Raw genomic sequence first — 13,226 nt, 5'->3', positions numbered from 1 at the left:
TGTATTACATTTACTGATTTGCAAATATTGAACCATCTTTGCATCTCTGGGATGAATCCCACTTGTTGAATATTGTGGTCGTGGTGTATGATCTTTTTGATGTATTGTTGGATGCGATTTGCCAATATTTTATTGAGGATTTTAGCATCTATGTTCATCAGTGAAATTGGCCTGAAGTTTTCTTTCTTTGTTGTTGTGTCTCTATCTGGCTTTGGAATTAGGATGATGCTGGCTTCATAAAAAGAGTTGGGGAGTTTTCCCTCCTTTTGGATTTTTTGAAATAGTCTGTGAAGAACAGGGGTTAGCTCTTCCTTAAAAGCTTTGTAGAATTCTCCTTTGAAACCATCTGGTCCAGGGCTTTTGTGTGATGGGAGTTTATTGATTACTTCTTCAATTTCATATGCTGGTATTGGTCTGTTCAGGTTTCCTGCTTCTTTTTCATTGAGATTTGGAAGATTATATTTTTCTAGAAATTTGTCCATTTCACCTACGTTTTCAAATTTCTTGGCATACAGCTCTGCATAGTAGTTCCTTACAATCCCTTCTATTTCTGTGGTATCAGTTGCAATCTTTCCTCTTTCATTTCTGATTGTGTTTATTTGGATCCTCTCTCTTCTTTTCTTGATGAGCCTACTTAAAGTCTTGTTGATTTTGTTTATCTTTTCAAAAAACCAACTCCTGGATTCATTGATCCTTAGAATTGTGCTTTTAGTCTCTATGATATTTAATTCTTCTCTGATCTTGGTTATTTCCTTCCTTCTACTTGCTCTGGGCTGTCTTTGTTGTTGTTCCTCGAGTTCTTGCAGGCACCAGGTTAGGTTCTTTGTTTGAAATGTTTCTATTTTCTTTAGGTAAGCCTGTATTGCTATGAACTTCCCTCTCAGGACTGCCTTCACTGTGTCCCATAAGTTTTGGGTTGTTGTGAATTCATTTTCATTCATTTCCAGGAACTTTTTTGATTTCTTCCCTAGCTTCAATCTTGACCCATTCATTGTTTAATAGCATAACATTCAGTCTCCATGATTTTGGATGTTTTGGGTTTTTTTCCTGTGGGGTTAGTTTTCAATTTCAGTCCCTTGTGATCAGAGAAGATGCTTGGTATGATTTCTATTTTCCTGAATTTTTTGAGACTCATTTTGTGCACTATCATATGGTCTATCATTGAAAATGTTCCATGTGCATTTGAAAAGACTGTGTATTTAGCTTCTTTGGGATAAAGGGCTCTATGTATATCAATTAGGTTTATTTCATCTAGGGTGTCCTTTAATGCTGCAATATCTTTGTTGATATTTTGTTTGGAAGATCTGTTCATTTTAGACAGTGGGGTGTTAAAATCCCCTACTATAATTGTGTTGCTGTCAATATCTTTCTTGAGGTCCTCTAGGATTTTCTTTATATATTTCGGTACTCCTATGTTCAGTGCATATATATTTACGATGTTAAAGTCTTCTTGGTAGATTGTTCCCTTCAGTATTATGAAGTGACCTTCTGGGTCTCTCTTTATGGCCCTTTTTTTGAAGTCTGTTTTGTGTGATATGCGAATTGAACCCTGGGGTTTTTTTCTCGTCCATTTCCTTGAAAAATTTGTTTCCATCCTTTCACTTTTAGTCTGTGGTGGTCTTTTGACCTGAGGTGGGTTTCTTGTAGGCAGCATATGTGTTGTGGGTCATGCTTTCTTATCCATTCAGCTATTCTATGTCTTTTAATTGGTGCATTTAATCCACTTACATTTAAGGTTATTATTGAAAGGTTCTTATTCATTGCCATTTGTGTACTTGTGTTTCTCTCCGTCTCTCTCTTTTCCTTCCTTTCCTTAAAGCAGCCCTTTTAGTAATTCTTCTGAAGCTGGTTTGGTGGAGGCGTATTTTTTTAGACTTCTTTTGTCTTGGAAGCTCTTTATTTGGCCTTATATCTTGATTGAGAGCCTCGCTGGGTAAAGTAGTCTTGGTTGCAGGCCTCTGTTTCTCATTACTTGGAATATTTCTTGCCATTCTCTTCTTGCTTGGAATGTTTCCATTGAGAAGTCAGTAGCCAACCTTATTGGGACTACCTTGTATGTTACTTCCTTTTTCTCCCTTGCTGCCTTTAAGATTCTCTCTTTGTCTTGGAGTTTTGCCATTTTAATGATGATATGTCTTGCAGTAGGCCTCTTTGGGTTCCACTTGATTAGGACTCTCTGTGATTCCTGGATTCATGTGACTTTATTTTTCATCAAATCAGGAAAATTTTCCATTATTACTCCTTCAAGTAGGTTTTCTATCCCTTGTTCTTCTTCTCCTTCTGGTATTCCTATTATTCAGATATTATTATGTTTCATATTGTCTTGCATTTCTCTTAAACCCTCCTCATTGTTTCTGATTCTTTTTTCTATTATTTGCTCTGCTGGAAGATTCTTTTCACCCTGTCCTCTAGCTCACTTATGCGGTGTTCAGCCTTATTGATCCTACTCTTCATTCCTTTTACTGTATTCTTCAGTTCAGAAATTATATTCCTCATTTCCTCTTGGCCTTTGCTGATGGTTTCTATTTCCTTTTTTATGTTGATATAGTTTGCGGAGAGTTCATTGTAGCTCTCCTGTAGTTTCTGGTAGCTAGTTGTAAGCTCTTTGAATTTTCTGATAACGAGTGCTTTGAATTCAATATCTGATAGTTGACTTTCCTCTATTTCATCTAACATTCTTTCTGCGACTTCCTCCTTTTCTTTCATTTGTGGACTTTTTCTTTGTCTTCCCATTGTTTTTGATGCTCTCTTGTTGGCCTCAGCTTCTTAAATTGATCTGTACTGGTTCCCTTGGTTTATGGTGTAAACTTCTGTGGTAGGATACCTGTGAAATTCAGTGGTGCAGTCTCCTGCAGGTATCTTGGTGTTCTCTGCTTCCACCTACTCCTCTTGTTGGTTTCCAGCAGGTCAAACCTTTTCGTTTGGTCTCACTAGCTACAGCAGCCTGGGGGCTATAAGTGTGGCCTTTCTCGCGTCTTGGTGAACTCAACTTGTCTAGCCAGTGCCCTCCTATGATCCAAACTGGCGCCGCTCTCCAGTGCCCCACTGAGAGCAGATTTTTCCCCAAGATTCTAGTCCTGGCCTGGCGTGAGGGCGTGTTCTCCCAGCCAGGCTTTCCAGGTCTTGCAGCCTTGGGCGCGGACTTTTCCCAGTGGTATGGCAGAATGCACAGGGAAACTCACAATTCTGCCAAGTCAGCAACCATGGCCTGACTCCGGGTGCTTCTCAGTCTGCAATGGCTGGGTAGGGAGGGAGCTGATGACTGGCTCTCTTCCAGGGGCCTTGCTAGCAGCGCGAGGCTCCCCAAGACTGTAGCAGAGCCGGCTCAGGCCCTGTACTACAGGGAATGCATGGGCGACTCTCATTTCTCCCAAGCCGGCAACCGCAGCCTTACTCCATGGGTTATGAGAGCTCTCTGGTTTGCTTCCTAATGCCCACTCCTCTCTCTGCCACTATAGGCAAACCGATCTCTCCTGGTGTTTTCCAATCTGAGCCCTGCCAGAAAGGGAGGGTGCTGATGACTGGCTCTCTCCCAGGGTCATTGTTGCCCACCCTCGGCTCCCAGAGACCAAGACAGACTGGCCGGGGCCCTGGCGTGGCCCAGCAGAGGGCCTGCAGCCTCTGCCCTGTTCCCTCATACCTTGTTGACTTGCAGTCATCTCCTCTCCTCAACCTCTGATCATTCAGTGTCCACTACACTTTCTGGAGTCCTGCCTTCCTATATGCTTGGTCCCTGTTGGCTATCCACTGTGCTCCTTCACAGATCAGCCTGGTTTTTCTCCAGCATGCTGAGGGAAGTGAAATCCTTTGTCCTACTCCGCCGCCATCTTCCCAGCCTAGAAGCCTATTTTCACTTCTTGTGGTGGGGTTTTCTTTTGCTCCTGTCTTGAAGCACTGTGCCAGTTGTGGTGAGAGATGCCCATGGCTTGGTGCTGGCTGGGGACAACCTTGGTAGATTTTCTAGAGAAATTTATTCATCGACTTGCTTGAAATATTATATTTGATTATGACTTTAGATATAATGAAAGGATATATATGAGGTCTGTCCAGAAGGTATCCAGCCATGTAATGTAAAAAATGGAGACATTTAATGAAGAAGATACAAAAAACATTGTACATAGGACAACGATGCCTCAGTCCCCTTCAAAGTAGGCACTTTTGAACCTCATATAGTTCTTCCAATCCTCATCAGCTGCCCTATCGCCTTTTCCTGAATCTCATCAACAGGCTGAAATCTCTTCCCTTTCAAAAGTGATTTTAGTTTTGGGAAAAGCCAGAAGTCACAGGTTACCAAATCTGAGTCACCTGGGTGATTTGATGTTCTGTCAAAAACTCTGTATGAGACAGGATGCATGAGTGGGTGCATTGATGTGATGAAGCTGCCAATCGCCAGTTGCCCGAATAGCTGTGGTCTTCTGAATCATCTGAATAGTTTCTGTGGAGGAATGTTCAAGCTGAACTCAAAATTTGATGCAGCTTTGTTTCTCTACTTACTCAGTCATTTTGAATGTGACAGCCACACAGTACACATGCCCCCACTGACTAGTACAGTGAAGTTGTCATTGTTCATGCACACACATTCCCATCCACTTTCCTTGGCTGCCAGGCTACATCAATGTCACATGAACTGTTCTCATTATATTAACAATGACTTTTTCCCAAGAATAAAATATTATTTATAAATAATGTTTTTATAAAACATTTATATATATAAAATGTTATTTATATATAAATGTCCTATATAATAGGTTACATATATAGTGCTTTTAAAAATATGATATCTGTAACTTTGTGCACATGTACAGGTGGTGCTTGTGTCAACACCAATCATTGGAAACACAGCCATAATAAAATCAGTGCCTTCTTGGTATTTTATTTAATTGGGTGTCTCCCTATGAGATGGATAACAATGTTTGTTTTTCATACATGAAGAAACTGTTCTTTACCAAACTGAGTTACTTGCTCAAGGTCACACTATTGAAATAAAAAAACCAATGTTTTTGCTGCCTCTCACTACAAGAACCAATAAATAGAGACAAGAATTGAATCTTTATGGGTGCTTTATTCATATGGCCAGCAATCTGACAAGAAGGTGGGTTATATACCTTCAAAACCACCTTAACATATCTTTTCAAGCCAACCTTTTTATAAGGAGAAAAGGGGGTGTTGAGAGGTGTGAGAAAAGATTAATTAGATAAAAGTGTAGTAAGGTGTTTGGAAAAAATGTTCATTAGAGAAGAGTTGCAGTCTGGTGACAATTTTCCTAGTACTCCTTTATCTGTTGATTAATAATCCTTTATCTGCAACATGGACATTCCCTCTCTGAAATGCAATGGTTCGGATACTATCTTCATGGCTTGCAGAACACCTGGAGTACAAAGGTTGAATTGCTTGTTGACCTCCTGGAGTCATATGGTCATTCATTATAGTTCCTGTATTAGACATTTATGACTATCAACTAAGGCTAAAGTCTTTCACTCTTGAATTCCACTATCACTATCAGTCAATAGCAGAGTTCAGATCCAACCTCTGGTCTGTCATGTCCTAAGTCCTTCTGTTTTGCTAATGTATGGGTAAGTCTTTAGCTCGCAACTTTAAAGAGGCAAAGGCTCTGAGATACAAGACACTTTACAAAACACACTCTATCTAAAACCCACAGATTTTATGGGCTGGGTCTCTGTCTTATCTCCAGACAATTTGGGAAAACTGCTTTGTCATATTCTAAGGGTATGCTAACAGCAATGCAATACAGCATTTCATATCAGAAGGAGAAAATACGCATACACTCACTTGTTCTTTTAGGAGTTGAGAAGTGGATTTTTGTAGAATTTAACACAGATGAAAGCATTCTCCCAAAGGACCTTGAACCTGAGCCAGTGATGTTCTGCTTTAAAAAATTTAGTTCTAGCAGACTGACTTTCAATCTCTCACTTGAGTGGTTTGTATGGAATCTCTGAGTGAGGTCAAGAACAGTTTCAGACTCTATGGGACAGGATGCACCAAGAGTTCCAGCCATCCATGGAAAGGCAGCTGGGTGGATCCTGTCCAGGGAGGAAACTTAGTCATATTTGGGGCATTATGAAGATTGTCAAGTAAAGCTATTATGGTGGGAAAGGACATTGTGGCCTCCAAGATGTCCTGATGTTAGAATACACTGTTCTTTCCACTGATGACAAGCTTCTTGTTCTCAGCCATGACTGTGCCTTTGAACTTGTTATGAATAGAATCACTCTGGAACATGTAGACCATGTAGTTGAGATCAATGAAGGGGTCACTGATGGCAACAGTATCCACTTTGCCAGAGTAAAGAGCAGGCCTGGTGGCCAGGCACCCAATATGGCCAAATTCGCTAAGTATGACCTTCACCATCATGTATCAGGTTTGAGGCTGACACTGTGCAGGATGACATGGCTGGCTACTGAATAGGAAAATCCTGCCAACATCAAATGGGGTGATGCTGGTGCTGGGGTGAATATGTTGTGGAGTCCACTGGTGTCTTCACAGCCATGGAGAATAACGGGGCTCACTTGAAAGGAGGAGCCAAAAGGGTCATTATCTGTGCCCCTTCTGTGGATGCCCCCATGTTTGCGATGAGTGTGAACCAGGACAAGTATGACAACTCCATGAAGATTGTTAGCAACATCTCATACATCAAAGTGCTTTGACCCTCCCCCACCAGCCAAGGTCTTCCATGACAACTTTGGTATCATGGAGGGACTCATGACCACAGTCCATGCCATCACTGCCATCCAGAAGACTGTGGATTGCTTCTCTGGGAAGCTGTGGTGTGATGGCTGACAGCTCCCCAGAACATCATCCCTGATTCTATAAGTTCTGCCAAAGCTGGGGGCAAGGTCATCCCTAGGCTGAATGGGAAGCTCACTAGGGTGGCCTTCTGTGTCCCCACCCCCAGTGTGTTGGTGTGGATACAACCTACCACTTGGAGAAAGTTGCTAAATATGATGACATCAAGAAGGTAGTGAAGCAAGTGTCAGAGGGCCCCCTTGATGGCATCCTGGGCTACATTGAGGCCCATGTTTTCCTGTGACTCTGTCTTCAATGCTGCCACTGGCATTGCCCTCAGTGACCACTATGTCAAGTTTATTTCCTAGTATGACAGTGAATTTGGCTACAGCAACAGAGTGGTGGACCATATTGTCCACATGGTCTCCAAGGAGTAAGAGCCCCTGACCACCAGACTCAGCAACAGGAAGAGAGGCTCTCAACTGCTGGGGAGTCCTTGCCCCATATCAATTCCCCAACACACTGAGAATCTCTGACCTCCAGCTTCCATCCTAGACCCCATGATCCATCAATAAAGTTCACTGTACCTCCCCTCTCCTCTCCAGAAAAACATGCTGTTCTGATACAAATATCAAGAAGTTGCTGGATAGGAACTAACCTAGAGAGGATTGCACCATGTGATAGCTTCACTTCTGGACCATCTGTAGTGCATGGGTTCTTGACTTGGTTTAGGAAAAATTTCACATGAGCCCAAGTGATTTTGAGAGTTCACTTATTAAAACTGATGACACTGAAACAAGGAAGGGCTTAGGATAAAAGCAGCAGAAAAGAGAGCCTAGGCAGGGCTGGATTTGCTCTATGTAAATGTTATAGGAAAGAAGGAGCCTAGGTGGGGCTGCTTTGGCTCACTGGAAAGTCAGAGAAAAGGGAGCCTTGGAGACAGGCCCATGGGGTTAGCCTGGGATGAGCAGCTGCTGCTCATTGCTCCCCTGGTTGCAAGTCTCATGGGGACCCTTAGAGTATAGGAGATACTCACCTGAGAGGGAAGAAATATGTGGGCTTGTTCCTGAGAGGGAGAGTGCACTCTGGGTCTTTTGTCTTGAGGGTTTCAGTTGCTGGGGGTTTAGGGGAGGTCTTAGGGGAAGACCTCAATAGAATATTCATCAGTTTTATATTGATGAGCCAAATTGAGGTTTATTCCCTTAACTTTATCTGTCCTTGGGTGTGGTTGGTACAGATGACACTAGTTGGATTTCTACTATCTCCCTGAGTAGGGTGATTTAAGCTATTTACCCTGTGGTTGGGGAAAAAGTGTAAACCATTTACTCTTAAGTGTCCTTGTTTAGAGAAGATAGGATTTTGTGGTTTACTAGATGGCTATAACCTGCTTGGTCATTTAACTTTCTATCTCAGTTTCCATATTTTACTCATCCTGATTTACTGGCTTGTCTCAAGGACACTGCTCAGAAATCCTCAGAAATGCATTTTTGAACCAAAATGCCCAAGGCTTCTTACATATTTCAGTCTGTGGCATCTCTGGGCCATTTGGACTTTGTTTCTTCATGTAGATTTTTACATAGTGTACAACAAACTAAATAATACCCTTGATATTAGTGATGTATATTTTCAATAACAAATCCAGCAGTGTTTATTGTATTATTGTTCCTTCTAATAATTGAAAATAAAAAGTCCAAACATTAAGTGAATTCTGAAAAGCAGTTTTGGAGGCAGAGCTAATCTAAGATGTTCTAAATATATAAATTTCTGCAGGCTTCACTGAATTACTCAGCATGTTTATCACATTATCTCCTTTAAATCAATATATTGTAATTCTAATTCAGTCCACTTCTATAGGACTGTTAGAAAATTTAAGTTCATAATTATTGGGATGCCCCACAGGATTGAATGGGGGCCTCCCACTGTAAGAGGGTGCAGCCAGGGGGCCCCCAAAAGAAAGACTTGTAGTGGGGTCCAGAACTCAGGTGTCCAGAAAATATTAAAAATATGGGATGTTCTCACCCCCACAAGTCTGAGCTTGGGATGGGATACATGGAGCAGGGCCACTGAGTTGTTTGCACAGCAACAGTTTTGCAGATAACCTCTAGAATGGTCATTTAACATACCTATAACTTTTAACTGGTTTCATAGATATGTTAAATAGCTGTGGCCATGCTTTGAGCCAGGGAGAAGGGAGTGACTTCCACTCAAGATGTAGCTGGGAGGCAACTCCCCCTGGTTACAGAGCTTGTGTGAGAGCTTGGAGATGATTGGCTTCATGCCACTGGACCATGCCTGCTCAGACTTACTATGGAAGCCCAGAAAAGCTGGAAGATACAGGAGTGCTGGCAGGTGTAGCCAATTGTGGGAGGAGTCAGAAATGGGGCTGCAGAGAAAGATTAGAGCTGGGATTTAAACCCAGGCATAGCAGCCATGACAAGAATCACCTCACAGCTTTAGTAGAGAGTCACCACACAGCTTTGGCAGGGGAGAATCATGTGGTTAGGGGTCTCTCTTTGCCACACAGCTTAGGAAGCTAGAAAGCAAGATGTGGCAGCGATGCAGAGCTCTCTCTTAGCAGTTCAGAAGAATGCAGGATGAACGCTTCAGGAAGGAAAGGAGTGAAAAGACTCTAGTTGGTGGGCCATGAGAAGGTTCCATGTAGTTTTGGAATAAGAACTGGAGATCCCAATGACACAGCTGATGGTGCTGGGAATCGAGGGAGGCCTACCAGCTGATCAAGGATTACTGGAAAGAACCGGGGGCTACCTGAGCCATGGACTTCTATTTCTTTTCCTGAGATATGGTACCCCAGACTGGGCAAAGAGTGGAAGGAAGGACTGTGTGTGTTTGTGGGTGTTTTAAGGGATTTTGAGATTTTGATGAAGACATTAAGTCATTGCTCTTAAGTCTGTATAACTTGAATAAATAATTCATTTCCTTTTCACCAATCTCCAACATGGAGAGCTATAATTCTCTGGTGATGGGCAAGGTGAACCTAGTACAGGGGGACCCTAGGAGAAGAGGGGGTCAATTCGGTAATGTTGTGGGATCCCCTTCCCTGGTGGCTAATCAGGGAAAATCATGGAAGACTACATGTGCAGTAGCTTTAAAATAGTATAACTACTTGTGCATGCTCAGTAAAAGCCTACCAAAACTAGCCAGGACGGATCCTTATCCGCCCTGCAAGAATAGAGTCCCTCTAACCCATGACATCAATCTCTGCTTGGAGTTGGCCTGCTCCCATGTTCTCTGCTATAAACTCTGGGTGTTCAGTTCAATTCTTTGTCTCAATCACTAAAAACCTGGTTACCTGTGCCCACCTGTGACACCACCACCTTCCACAGACTGACATGCTTAGGCCTAAGCATCTGTGGTACACAGATGCTCAGGCCTCTGTTGTGCCCTGTGATGGTTTCACCACACCCCCACCTGGCTGAGCTGTCCTGCATCTCCCAGAATTACCTCTCTATGTGTTTCCTGTCAGCATGAGCTATGAGGGAGAATCTCTCCTGACAGATGGAGTGTGGAAGGCAGGCAGCAGCCCTTTTGTAACACACACACGTTGTGATCTCTTCATCATGTTGTCAGGAAGCAACAACTTGGCCTGCAGTTGCTCTTGCTTCCCCCTACATCTTCTGGGTGTCTCACTCCTGGGTTGGATGTGTGTATGTTTAGGTCCCTGATGAAGAACCCTGGCCTCTGTAGGACACTTGTCACCAAGGTCACAGGCAACAAGAAGCCATCTGGGCCATCCTGGCCCTTGTGGGGTTCCAGCCCACTCATGACCTTCCTTTCTGACTTCCAGCCTATAGATGTGGAGGTGACTTTGCAGAGATTACTTAGTGAACTTCATGGACGCTTAAGGCAATTCCCCTTCTTAAGTCTGAATTAATATATTTCTTACTGGCTCTGCTTCTCTAAATTATCCTTATACACTTCCAAGCTTCAGGGCACAAGCCTTGTCAAGGCTGGAATCTCAGGGTCTAGAATGGGGCCTGCCTACAAATACACCTGCAGCCTCTCCTCACTGAGTCTCTGTCACTGTCTTAGTTTAGCATGGTTCTCTGCCAAGGTAAGACCTGAAACTTCTGTTCCTCTTCTAGTCTGGGAGAAATCCCACTGTGTGACTCTGTTCCATGGTCTTTACCCTTTTATAATCTACTGACATTTCCTCAGTGGGATGAGGCTTTCACAGAAGACACCAAGAGGGTTTGACTTCAAGCCACTTCTGCTTTCAACCCTGTAGTAACTTACAGTGAGGCAAGCCAGGATAACTCCTTACCATCTTGGATTTGGAGAGGTGCATGTGGGAGAAAAATTAAAAGGAAAAAAGTACAAACACTTTGCTGTCCTGCCATAGGAGGACACAGCTGAAGATAGGGACAGAGATATGAAGCTGTTTGCCAGTAGTTCCAAAAGCCCTCAGTTGTTTCCAAATTCTATGCTTGCCAAATTATAGACTTCCTAGGTGGGGCCAGATAATTGATTTTTAATTAAAACTCTTTCTAGTGGTTTTAAGAATAGCTGCTTTATAGCATCTTTTCTACATTAAATGTCAATCATCTGAGTGGAGCATTTGATGCTAGTCAAATAGCAATAATTCTCCTCTACAAGGACTTGGTGTGTTGGCTATTCCATGTAGCTAAATAGGTAATTGTGTGTTCTGGAAGCCAGAAGAGGCAGAAATCTGGAGTAACATTCCATTATTCAAGTTAGGAAACTTTCTTATCCAGTATTCTTATGCAATTTGGAGACAACTCTATCTGTGGGAGAACATGAGCAGTGAGGATTATAATCCAATAAAAACATGTGTTGGGGGATCAGGGATGGACAATCACTATGGCTGCAGTTCATGGACTGGGGGATGTGCTGGCCAGAGGGGGATGTGCTAACCACCCCTGTGCAGCCTCCTCATTTGCCTGGGTGCCCACAGATGGGCTGGCCTCATGGCAATGGGTAAGGCTGCCCTGACCTAACCTGGCAGATTTCTAGGGGCTAGAGGAGCTTCAATTCACTGAGGAAATAAACACAAACAGAGCATGATGGTGACTGAGATTGTCCAGCAAGAAAGCAAAGTCTTCCTGGAGCAGTGCTGTGTGGGTCCCAGTGTGAGGATTCTAGGCACTGGGGACCTTTTTGCCCTCAGCACAAGAAACCTTTACTGGCAGGCAGCAGGGTCAGGAAACTGGGGAGTTGCTGTTGGAGGCTGCCAAGAGGAGGCCGTAGGACTTTGAAGACAGTGTAATTGATGAAGATGAAAAGTTGAAACCAACAGCAATATTAATACCCCAGTCTTGTCCAAAAACAGATTTGAAGAAGAAATTCCATGAAGTTTTTACAAAGGAAATGATTGAGTCTGTGAACTGTTCTTCCACAGGGGTTGTATTCTGAGAACTTATCTCCAAACTTTTTATCAGTTGAAAACTGTGACCTACTTGCCAAGAATTCCACAGGACCTAGCCCAGTGGACATGGGGCTGAGCAGAGAGGGTGCCTTTACAAAAGTTTTGAGAGAACTGCTCACATAGGTGAGAGGGAACTCAAGAAACTAGTTTTCAAACTAATGATGTCAGCTTTCAGCAGACCCCTTTGGCCAGGAGAATACTAGCACAAGAGCTTCATGAAGTGGGTGTGGTTACAGCTCTGTCTTGCCTCCAAAGAAAAGCCATTTTCTAGGGGGTTCTTAAATGAGTGTTAGATTCTAGCCTTGGTATTGGCAAGTGTGGAAGCTGTGGGTAAAGATGACTAAAGTCACTTGCCACACTGTCTAAACCACTGAGGCTCACTGAAAGCATTCTCTTTAAGATGAAAGGGATACCAGGAGAAAAAAGTCTGCTTCTGCTCTAATGGGACCCTGTCAACTAAGACACAGCTCAGTTCATAGTTAGGGCCTCTATTTATAGTAGTGACTATTTATGTAATTGGTGAGGACAAATCAAGAGCTTAAAAGAAGTGTAACAGGCCCTGGAGCTAGTATATTGTCAATTAAACAGTTCTGTTGATTAAATAGCCAGAAGCATTGTGACTTACCCGTTTGCCTCTAAAAATATGGTAGAATACAAAAAAATAGTTTTTTCCTTCTGAAGAATTATTTATTTTACACTAGTGTTGTCTCTGTTTTTTCCTGCATAATTGACAAGCCTGACTATTCTGTATGTTAGCATGCTAGTGTTGAGCAACCAGTACAAAGATTGGGGGATGAGTTAGGCACAGACTGGCTATGGAAATGCAGGCCATTTAACCCTGAAGAAGTTCCGAGTCAGCCAAATGCAGTGTTTAAGACTTCTGTAGTTAACAGAAAGTTACACCTCTAAGGAGAGTTGAATTTTTGTTGAGGGTTAGTTTAGGAAATGAATAAATTCTTAACTGAGAATGTATTGGCAAGTGACACTGAGATTTATTGAGATAGTCAACTTGCCAGGTGCTTAAAATATTGTGCAGTAATCCTAACCCTGGTGGAGATTGGCTAGCTGACCCAGACTC

At 42.7% G+C, this 13,226-nt stretch overlaps 1 pseudogene; it reads left to right on the top strand.

Moving 5' to 3' along the window:
* The first annotated feature begins 6,141 nt into the window (after nucleotides 1-6,141).
* Nucleotides 6,142-7,182, top strand: LOC118980451 (glyceraldehyde-3-phosphate dehydrogenase-like; annotated as a pseudogene).
* Nucleotides 7,183-13,226: the final 6,044 nt, after the last annotated feature.

The sequence above is a fragment of the Sturnira hondurensis genome, unplaced genomic scaffold (assembly GCF_014824575.4).
Source record: "Sturnira hondurensis isolate 20B ecotype Veracruz unplaced genomic scaffold, ASM1482457v3 Scaffold0022910, whole genome shotgun sequence".
In the NCBI taxonomy this organism is placed as follows: Eukaryota; Metazoa; Chordata; class Mammalia; order Chiroptera; family Phyllostomidae; genus Sturnira; species Sturnira hondurensis.
The sequence above is the reverse complement of the archived record's forward strand: the minus strand, read 5'-3'. Positions and strand labels throughout refer to the sequence as shown.